Below are 11,146 nucleotides of genomic sequence, written 5' to 3'. Positions count from 1 at the left end.
CTCTCTCTCAAATTAAAAGAAAGAAAGAGAAAAAGAAAGAAAGACTGCCTTGTAAAGCATATGTACAAACACCTCTCCAGAGGTTGTCAATTAATGTCAATTTCTATAATGCTATAGAAAGTAAGTAAATTACAACAACACCGGGCATTTTAACAAGAAATTGTTAAGATCAGTAAGAAATGTGCAGGTGAGAAATGTAATAAGAAGAATGTGCATCAAAAGGAAAAAGGGAAAATAAAAACCTGAAGTCTGTTTTCCTCTTTTCCTTCACTTGTTTGTTTTTAACGTCAAGAAACTCACCATCCTCCTGAAAAGTCCCCAAGATACAAATCTTGGCTTCCTCAATCTTGAGACAATGACTCATCTATTTAGTACAGCTCACCACTTTCCTCCTCCCACATCCAAAGTACCTTTGATAAAAAGCAGATGATGTCTGACAACTTCTGACACGCTTTCTGCAAGGTCAGAGCCAAGGGGGTTTTCCTGAGGAAAGAGAGTAGCAAGAAGCATGCAAGGGTGGAAAGGGTCCCAGACATGTGGCCAAGAGCCCAGCCTTCAGGATGAGCCAACCAAATCACCTGGCTTGGGACCTTGGGAAAGTCAGTTCATTGATCTGCACTTCTGTTGGTATGTCTACAGAATGATAATAAACAGCTTGCAGTTGTGAGAATTCAGGAATATAACGGCTATTTACAAGTGTTTTCTAAAAGGTAAAGCAAACAACAATTTCCTGTTACTACTGTGATATCAGTCAGTGAGTACAGAGACAGCCTGTATGCTCAGGCCAACTGCAATGTGAAAAATTAAAAGGAATATTAGATACAGTATTAGACCAGGGCCCCCAAGCTGGACATCTCCACTTTAGAATCAGAATGTGACAAGTGTCATTCTACCAGTAGCTGAAACAGCCTCATAGGTAAAAATCAGAGGCCAACCGGTAGCCTTTTTAACCACGAGCGTGGGAACAGGACAGCAATGAAATAACTCTCCTGAATTAGCCCATGGTGCTCTCCTTATCCCTGCCTCCTTTCCCAAGGCCCAGTCTTTGGACCTCCTGAAATGCCCTGGTATCCTTTCCAACAAATTCTATTGTTTGGACTAAAACAAGAGTTAATTTCAAAGCTTATTGGTAATGCAAAGGATGACCAGGCAGAAGACCTGAAACCTTACACTTAGCAGGATGGAGTCATTGTCAGTCTCTAGCAGGGAAATGCTGACTGAGGAAGATCTCAGCAGCAAGCAGAAAGTGAGGAAGTGAGGAAGGAGTTGCAGATAGCAGGATCCAAGCAGAAGAGCCTGAGACCAGCGTGGTGTCCACACATATGCAAAGAAAACGACAGAAATAAATGATTTTCGTGTTTAGTCTGGTAGATTTTTTCTTTTTCTTTTTTTTAAGTTTTATTTTTATTTATTTTGAGAGAGAGAAAGAGAGAGAGAGAGAGAGAGAGAGAGGGAGAGAGAGAGGAGGGGCAGAGGGAATGGGAGAGAGAGAGAATCCCAAGCAGGATCTGCAATGTCAGCACAGAGCTAGATGCAGGGCTCAATCTCAGGGACCGACCCTTAGATCGTGACCTGAGCCCAAACCAAGAGTCAGACGCTTAACCAACTGAATCACCCAGGTGCTGCTAGTCAGGTAGATTTTAGTGTGAGCCGTATGTGTGTGTGTGTGTGTGTGTGTGTGTGTGTGTGTGTGTGTGTGTGTGTGTGTGATTTTAAATTTTCATACTTAAATAAGTATGAAAAGGTGTAAGGTAAGTAAACAGGTGTAAATTTTTTTAAGTTTATTTATTTATTTTGAGACAGAGAGAGAGAAAATGGGGGAGGGGCAGAGAGAGAGGGAGAAAGAGAGAATCCCAAGCAGGCTCTGCATTGTCAGTGTAGAGTCCAACAAAGGGCTCGAATTCAGGAACTCACTAGTGAGATCATGACCTGAACCTAAATAAGAGTCGGACATTTAACCGACCGAGCCACCCAGGTGCCCCAAGAAACAGGTATAGTTAATTTTGAGAACCCTTTTTTAACTCGCTATATTCCAGGCATGATCATTCAGCGTGTAATCCGTACGTTTAAAATATTAATTATATGTTTTACTTTTTCCTTTTGTACTGAGTCGTCCGTATCCAGAATTCGTGCCTGAATCCGAGCACATTAAAAGTGCTCGGTAGCCACAGGTAGCTATTGGCAAGTCTAGACTCTTAAAACGTCTTCTGGCCTTTTTCTCCTTCTTGTTCCCTAACCTGAAAAAGGGACTGGGTTTACAGATTTTTTAAATCCAAATCTTCATCACTTAAAAATGGATCATATGCCCAGTCTCTTTTGTGTTTCAGGCTCGTACATTGAAAAGAGAAGAGTCTGCTGACATTCATTCGGACTCAAGCAATGCGAGGATTCTCCCGAGTATTCTCGCTAAAAACCACAATTACAGTTCAGCGAACTCCCCAGCTCCTTTTCACTGCTGACAAATTTAACACACACATTTTAAACCACAAAGTTGAAAGAACAAACCTTTTGAAGTGATAATGACGTAATGATTACAATGTAACACTTTCTAAAAAGGAAATTCATTGCTAGTAGCTGTTTAAACTTCTGGGCTCTGATTTAAAACCCCCGCAATTCTTCCACAGAGAAGATGAGAACAATTTTTACCATCAACAGATTATTCTTTCTGAATTTTCATCCCTTTCCCTAAAAGAAATATAAATTTAATACAGTCATCATTACGGTCGCCATTTTGTAATGAAACTAGGGAGTTGCCGAAAATTTTGAGGCACTAATAAGAGAGAAGTTCGAAATCTTGTTTCCCGTGAGGTTGAGCCCTGCCAACAAGGGCTTTGTCTTCATCCTCGCTCAGTCAGACATGGGGCCCATTCACCTCCTGAATGTCTCCTCTGATTTCCAGTTTTCCTGAGGCGCTGTGCCTAGAACGTGTACAAAAACTGTGCTGGACACCAACTGTCCTCTTCCTGAAGCGGATTTTCCTAATTTGCCTTTTTGCTTCCCAGAGGCGTGGCTAGGTCGTCAGATCTCTTACTCTCCCAGGCCTGCTTCTGGGAATTCCGTTTTGGGCCAGTCCTTACCTCCTTTCTCAGCCTGCTCAGTGCCAAGTACCCCCAAAATGGCCACAGGAAGGCCTAGTTCTGCCTGCATCACATGCCAACGCCTGGGTGCCCTGGGACTGCGGGCCAGAGAAAAGAGGAGGAAACGGTAACTAGTTGATGCCGGGAAAAGAAAGGTGGACTGTAATTTCTCATGTGCCCTCTCAGGACCAGGCCCTGTGCTACCCTCTCATGTATTCGCTCAACTCTCACATCTGCCCTGTTGAGGTGAGTATCACTATTATCCACATTTCCCTGAGGAGGAAAGTGAGGCACACAGAGGTATAATAACTTCCCCAGGATCACGGGGCTACTACACGGGACTGGGATTTGAACCCAGGCAGTCTGCTTTCCCACCCCTGTATTCTCTGGCAAAGGGGCTGAATGTGAGCATAACCAGGAATGGACATTCTCTCTGGGGCTCTGCTGGGGACACACTGAACCATTTTGCCTCTCAGGACTCTGCAGTTTTTTCTGTTTCCATCATTACTGTTCCTCTCAGATTGATGCAATTTTTTAAAACTATTCTATTGTCTCCAGTTAGGTCATGATTAAACTGTTCCTCCCACTTTTAGCCTAAGGGTTAGTGTTGGCTTCATTGTATTTTAATTTTAATAGACAAGCTTCTTTGTAGATGCAGACAACAGATTGGTAGTCGCAGGGGGTGGGTGGGCAGAAGGAGTGAAATGAGTGGAGGGAGTCAAAGTACAAACTTCCAGCTATAAAATAAATGTCATGGGGATGTAATATACAGCACAGTGACTATAGTTAATAATACTGTATTCAAAAGTTGCTGAGAGGGTAAATCTTCAAGGTTCTTACAAGGAAAAAAACCTGTAACTCGGTATGCTGACAGATACTAGCTAGATTTATTGTGGTGATTATTTCACAATATATACAAATATGGAATCATTATGCTGTATACCTGTAACATAAAGTTGATTAACCTGTAACTGATATAATTGATAGACAGCATATATCAACTCTATCTCAATTTAGAAAAAAGCAAATTCTTGTTATGATCTTCTACCAACCTGTTGATGTACTTACACCTGATGTGAATGAGTAAGGAATGGGGCATAGGGGAGGTGCAGAATTTGGGGGTCTGTAGGTACAGGAGCTATAAAGGCAAAAACAGGGGAAATGCAAGCTGATGATGCTAACAGATTTATTATTTGCAATCATTGAAATGTACATTGAACTGTTTACTGCAATCAATGAAAGATACAGTCATTTTATTTTAGTTGATAGGAAAAGTACATACCTGTTGGGAAGAAAGAATTTCTTGTCCCCTTCAAGGTCCTTCCAGCCAGACTAAGAATCAAGCTGACATGAGAAGATTAACAGGAGAAAATTAATTTTAATTTAAGGCATATGAGGAATCCACACAGACATAGACATTCCAAAGACAGTCAGGCAGGATGAGGTATGGATGTCATTCTGAACTAAGGAGAAGTGGGTAGGGGTCTTCAAAGGGAAAGAATTCAATTCACAGGAAGATGAAAAAGAGCAAATGTTGGGAAACAGGTGTTTGCTCAGCTTCTCAGAAGCAACTGGGCCACAGAGGAGTTTGATCAAACAGGCCTTGCGAGGTTCCTTCCTGTCTGCCAGTCTAGCTCATGTCATGACATCATTATCTACGGGGAGAACTGTCTTCCTGGAGCAGATCCATCTCACTTCGCGTAGGCACTTGTGGGGAAGCAAAGAGTGGTTCCCGAATCTCCTGGCTTTTCATATTTTTTTGGTTAATATTTATTTTGAGAGAGAGCAGGGTGGGGTTGGGTCAGAGAGAGGAGAGAATCTCCCGCAGGCTCAGGCTCCACGCTGTCAGCACAGAGTCCGACGTGGGGGTCCATCTCACGAACAGTGAGATCGTGACCTGAGCTCATATCAAGACACGTAACCAACTGAGCCACCCGGGCGCCCAAGGCGTTTCATTGCTTTTTAACTCAAAAATAATTTTCATGCCAAAGCGGCCCATTTTGGCCCCCACACGTTGATAAAGTTTTCTATTTTATTTTCTTCACCACTAGTCGGTAGTGGCTAGGACCCCCAGGTGAGACTAGAAACTGGATTCAAGGTTTAGTTCAAAGGTCCCCTCCTCTCGGAAGGAATTTCCGGATTGCTCTTTGAACAGAACATCCCTGCTGTGTTCCCACACCGCTAACAGGAACTTCTATGACAAGACAAATCTGTAACACGATTTTTGTTTACAATCCTCTGTCTCATAGAGTAAGTCCCTTCCGAGAAGTAATTATACCTTATTCTTCTTTACATCCCTATGGCAGAGGGGATCTGGCATATAATAATACACAGCTAATGTTTATCTACTTACCTGTCAGGCATGGGGCTAAGCACTGTTCATAATGATCTCGTTTAACCTTCACGATAATCCTGTGTGGTACACTCTATTCTATCTCCACTTTACAGGTAACAACACTGAGGCACAGAGAGGTGAAGCAACTTGCCCATGGTCACATGGCTAATTAACGGTGACAGATGCATTGAAGCCAGGTAGCCCCGTGTCAAGACACTTCACACTGGGCACATTGCACTGTACAGTCTCTCTTAAAAAACATCTGATGATGTGTTGACTCAAGAAAAAGACAACAGTCTTGCAAATCCATTGTTTTGCTAGTTAGGGAATGTTATAATGCTAAAATACCTAAGGGTACCAACGCTAGAATAGTTACCAAATGCTGATGTCTATCAGCTGTTTATCCATCTTTACTCAAAGCCAGCTAAGAGCATGTGCCTACAGATTATAAAACAGTTTACCTAAATGTTGGTTAAAGATCAAGGTACAGAGAAGCCTTAAGCTGAAGCCTTGTGAGCCAGGGCAGTTCTAGGTACTCTCAATGTAGGAGAACTCTTGGTATCTAAAAAGCAGCAAGATGTGGAGTCGTTAAGCATCTGACTTTGGCTCAGGTCATGATCTCATAGTTCGGGAGTTCAAGTCCCACAGCAGGTGACCTTGAGCCCTGCTTTGGGTGAAACACGCGCCCCGCTTCGGATGAGCCCCACTTCTCTCTCTTTCTCTCTCTCTGTCTCTGTCCCTCGTTCACTTGAGCCCTCTCTGTCTCAAAAAATAAAAAAAATAAAAGAGTAAAAAGCAGCAAGAGGGCACTGGACATTCGTGTGGTGAGAGGAAGCACTCAGGGAGGCAGAAGCACTGAAAGAGGAAGTCAGAGGCCCTGGGGACAAGCTGCAGCTTCTTTACGTCGCTTGGGTTTTTTTCAGCAGTAGTCATCCAGCAGCTCGGTGTTTTGTCTGACATTGAGAAACGGTTTCTGAAAGAATATGGTAGCTGTTCTTTAAGAGACTGACCACAATGGCTAGAAATTAGGTTAAGTGAGCTTTTTTTAGTTGCCACGGACACAGACACTCAGGTTACCTTTAGTGACCAGGGATTTGGATGAAGATGTGCCAGAAAGTCAGAAGAGGAAACAGTCACCAGTGCACCGGTCCTCAGGGGCCACAGGGAAGGAGCACTGGTCAGGGTACACAGCAGGGCCAGCAAGCTTCTGGAGACTGTTGCAGTCCCAACACTGGGGCCTCCTGTTCCCCCTCAATGACAGATCACCTTTGCTTTGTATGCTGAAGTTCTACTTCTTGCGGCGCCTGGGTGGCTCAGTCAAGTGGCTGACTTCAGCTCAGGTCATGATCTCACAGTTCGTGAGTTCGAGCCCTGCGTCAGGCTCTGTGCTGACAGCTCAGAGCCTGGAGCCTGCTTCGGATTCCGTGTCTCGCTCTCTCTCTGTCCTTCCCTGCTTGCACTCTGTCTGTCTCTCAAAAATAAGCATTTTAAAAAAATTGTTTAAAGTTCTACTTTCTGTCCTTGAGTTGGCTGCTTTCTTTTTCTTTTTTTTTCTTTTCTTTCTTTCTTTCCTTTTTTTTTAAAAAAAAATTTATTTATTTATTTTGAGAGAGAGAGAGAGGGAGCATGCGGGGAACAGGGAGGGACAGGGAGACTGGGAGAGAGAGAGAATCCTAAGCAGTCTCCACGCTGTTGGCAAAGAGCCTGACTCAGGGCTTGACCTCACCAACCATGAGATCATGACCCGAGCCGAGACCAAGAGTCAGACGCTTAACCCGCTGAGCCACCCAGGTGTCCCAGTTGCTTCTCTCTCGCTCTCTCTTTTTTTTTTCTTTCCCACTTAACCCCATCCATTCTTGTGGTTTACATTCCAGCTCTCTGAATGAGAATTTATTTAGGGTGTCCTAACAAGGAGTGTGAAAAAAATCTCAGGTCAACTAACAGAAAACCAAACTGGCAGTACCTTAAATCAATAGGGTTTTGTTATTTTTTTCCTAAAACAAGAGTCCAGAGGTTGGTGGTTGCAGACATTGGTCCAGCCGCTTGATGCTAACATTGACTCCTCAGGCTTTCTTTTTATTCTTCCATTTTTAGCTGTTGGCTTTTTTATCCTCAATCATGTTGCTTCACGGTTGCAGGAGGACTGCTGTATCATGAATCTACAGTTCAGGCAGGAAGACTGGAGAAGGGTCAAGGCTAGCAAGTTCTCCTTTCGCATCCACCACATGCTCACACGCACACACACAGGCTTCTGCTTACGTCTTATTGACCGGAACCGTGTCACGTGACTACACGTAGCTGCCATGAAGGTTGGGAAGGTGAGTATTGAGTTTTATAGCCTCTGTGAGAAGACAGAAAGGTAGAAGGATCCTGAGAAACGTTATTAGCACTCAGCTAGTGAACAATTTCTGCCACAGTCACCATCTTACATATGGCGTCTCTTAGGCAATGCTTCAGGACAAGCTATCTACTAAAAGACTTTGCAGTCTATGGACAATTGCCTTTGAGTCAGGGGTTGATATGATAGGATTAGATGTAGCATGACAGCCTTCCTTGGAAGGGGGCTGTGTTCTGGGCAAGAACAAATGGTCTAAATTCTCATCAGTGACCCAATTATAGCTTCATCAACCATAAATTTAACTGTATCTGTTCTAATCCCACATCTATTCACAAGCTTGCTTTGTCATTCATATATTTATTCAATAAATATTCGTGTAGTGATAGGTGCTTCTCAAGGTATAGCAGTGAAGAAAATAAGGCGCTTACTTTCTAGTGGAAGAGAGAGAGAATCTATGCTCTAATAACCTCGTTGCTCTCTTTGGTAATGATTACCACCATTTCAGTACTTATATATCTGGAGATATATATATTTACACACATATGGATGGTAATAAGTGCTGTGGTGAAAATGTAGGTAAGGGGCAGGATAGAGGCGATGGTAAAGTATGAGAGGGTGGGGAAGTGTTAGCCATAGTTCCTAGAATAATTAGAATTGGAAATAGAATAGAATAGTTCATAGAATAATTGGAAAGTTTGTGGCCTTTAAAGGGAAACTGGCAGACCTTTCTGCTCCAGAGGAAAAAGGAAGGAAATACACAATGCCTGCCAGGAGCCCAAAGTGCATAGCTTGTGCTGCACACTCACTCTCTGTTCTCATTACATCATAGTTCTAGCATCTTAAATTATTTTATTTGGGCTATTAATTTCCTGTTTTGACCTATAAAATGCAGCCTTAGCTTCTGAGTGCCACTTCGGTTCACACTTGGCTTTGGACTTATTCACCCCTTACCCTACATTGGGTTTGTTTTCTTTTGTTTTGTTTTTTGGCTTTAAAAACTCACCAGAGGACATAGTGGGGACCAACATATACTTGGATGTTCAAGGATATACTTGGATAGGCACAAGATTTTTACCAAGGAAACTGGCACTGCTCATTTGCTTTCTGTGTGGCTATGTAAGATTTATATACTGGGTTTTAAAATATATTTTACTGATCATCCTCTTACCTCTCATACTAGCCTGTGAGTCCCCATGCCCCAGTTTTGTCCAAATGAATTCCCTCTTATCTTGCAGGTCATGATTATAACTTCCTTAAGAGAGAATTTCCTTCAAACTTAGACTAAACTAAGTTTCTGTTTACTCACCTGTAAATCCACTGGTCTCCTTGATAAGGATGACCACAATTTTAGTACTTAGTTATGTGATAGTTTGATCAATGCTTGTTTAATCGCTCATAGACTGTAAGCACCATGGGCGGGGGGCATATCGGTCTTATTCAGGTCTGTACCCTGTTGCATAACAGGGTTGCATAGACATAATGGCACTCAATAATATTTAGTGAATTAATAAACGTCTTTAGTCTCCAAGCGGCTAGCAAGGTGCCTCAGAAGGATAGGTACTATGGTGGATGCTGACTTTGAAGCTCTGATCATATCCCCCTTTAGGAACAGAAGACTTAGCCCCATCCCTCCTTGCTGCTGGGAGTAGTGCTAGCAAAACCCTTTAACTGTCAGCCCTCTTTGGATAATGCCTCAGTTAAAGAAATGGACAAGCTCAAATCAAGTCTCCTTCCAGGGGTGGTGTGTATCCAACGACCAATCAATGTTGGGAGGTGAAGGCCTAGCCACTCATATCAACTCATGATCCTTCCCTCTCAAAGGCCATCCCAGCTCCCAGAGGTCCCCTGAAGCCTTTGTTAGGATGATATCACAGATCAATCTCTCCCTCTGCTCAATCCTGTTTCCTCCCCCTCCCTTTCACAGAGGTTGATCCCAAGAGCACACAACAGCGTGTTTTGCATGCCAATCTCCCCTGCTGGGTCCATTTCATGGATAGCCCAACCAGTGATGGCTACTAAAAAATAGTTACTGAACTGGACTATGTTTTGTCCTACTCCATAAACCCCTACACAGCAAAGATCAGTTCTTATTCATCCTTGCATGCTTGCAATGACTAGGTGCCTTTCATATAGTAGTGATAATGTTTGAATGTCTGCGCCCCCCCCCCCCCCCCGCCAAAATTCAGATGTGGAAATTCTAACTCCCAAAGGGGATGGTATTAGGAGATGTGGCCTTTGGGAGGTGCCTAAGTCACGATGGAAACATCATGAATGGGATTAGCACCCTTATAAATGAGGCTCCAGAGAGTTCTCTCCCTCTCCCAACATGGGAGGGCACAACTAGAAGTCTCTAACCCAGAAGAGTGCCTGATAATGCTGGCACTTTGATCTTTGACTTCAAGCCTCCATAATGTGAGAAGTAAAATTCTGTTGTTTATAAGCTATTCAGTCTGTGGTTTTTTGTTAAAGCAGCCCAAACAGACTAAGACAGCGGGCATCATAAATACCAAGCAAAATATTCCCCCAAACTTGGTCTAGATGGAGCTGAAGCATTCCTATTCAAAGTATGGTCTCAGAGTCAGAGGCCCCGGGCATTCTCTGTGTATTCTGTTACAAATGCAGAAATCTCCAGACCCAGCTGAATCAGACCAGTTAAATCAACCTGCATTTTAACAAGATCCACAAGTGGTTCATATGTTCATTGAAGTTTCAGAAGTCTCAGAGCTAAGGCATTTATTAATGTAAATAAAATGATCCTGTTAATAATTCCTCTCTAGTTTGTAGAGCATCTTTTTTTTCTCTCTAAAATATTGCTTAATGCTAGCATAATCAGGCATTCTTTCACTCAACAAATACCAACCAAGTGCCAGACTTCAGGCAGACGGACCTTACATTCTAAGAGGAGAAAATAAACATCAATATAGGAGAAATGCCCAGTAATAGGTGATGTGGTCAGGGAGGAAAGAGGGCGGATCACACGATGAGAGGTTGCTTAAGAAATCGCTATGTGATATTTAATTGCTGAAAAGATAACACAAGTTGTTTTTCCTCCAAAGATAAAGTAGTTCTCGGCCAAGTCAATTCGATAACGGCTGTCTACACAAACCATTTCACCACTGAAGCTTTAGCTTCCTCGAATAGAAATGCAGGGATTAGAGAAGGCCTTTAAGGCTCTTCGCGTTCTAAACTCTCAGGCTTCCAGACGCCTTGATGGTGAAGTCTAACAGGGTAAGGTTAGGATTGTGGCTGGGTTGTGGCCTCAGGAAAAGCTCTGCAACCCCAGAACACTGCAAAAACAGGAAGAATAATCGCGGAAGGTGGTGCCGAATCGAAAGAACGTAACCTTTGGACTCAAGTTCCTCACAAACCTGTGGGCCGTTATCAGGACCACAGACT

At 43.1% G+C, this 11,146-nt stretch overlaps 2 long non-coding RNA genes across 7 annotated transcripts; one reads left to right on the top strand and one right to left on the bottom strand.

The window, feature by feature from the left end:
- Nucleotides 1-1,447: 1,447 nt before the first annotated feature.
- Nucleotides 1,448-2,718, top strand: LOC131514925 (uncharacterized). Its single transcript, XR_009263345.1, has 2 exons — nt 1,448-1,633; nt 2,328-2,718. It is a non-coding gene; the product is annotated as an uncharacterized LOC131514925 (long non-coding RNA).
- Nucleotides 1,998-11,096, bottom strand: LOC131514924 (uncharacterized). 6 transcript variants are annotated; one of them, XR_009263343.1, is made up of 4 exons: nt 6,490-11,096; nt 4,360-4,421; nt 4,130-4,215; nt 1,998-3,175 (listed from the first exon to the last, which is right to left on the bottom strand). It is a non-coding gene; the product is annotated as an uncharacterized LOC131514924 (long non-coding RNA). The 6 variants fall into 6 exon arrangements; XR_009263340.1 differs by having other exon boundaries at nt 1,998-4,215; XR_009263342.1 differs by lacking the exon at nt 4,130-4,215.
- Between the last annotated feature and the right edge of the window lie 50 nt (nt 11,097-11,146).

The sequence above is a fragment of the Neofelis nebulosa genome, chromosome 6 (assembly GCF_028018385.1).
Source record: "Neofelis nebulosa isolate mNeoNeb1 chromosome 6, mNeoNeb1.pri, whole genome shotgun sequence".
Lineage (NCBI taxonomy): Eukaryota > Metazoa > Chordata > Mammalia > Carnivora > Felidae > Neofelis > Neofelis nebulosa.
The sequence above is the reverse complement of the archived record's forward strand: the minus strand, read 5'-3'. Positions and strand labels throughout refer to the sequence as shown.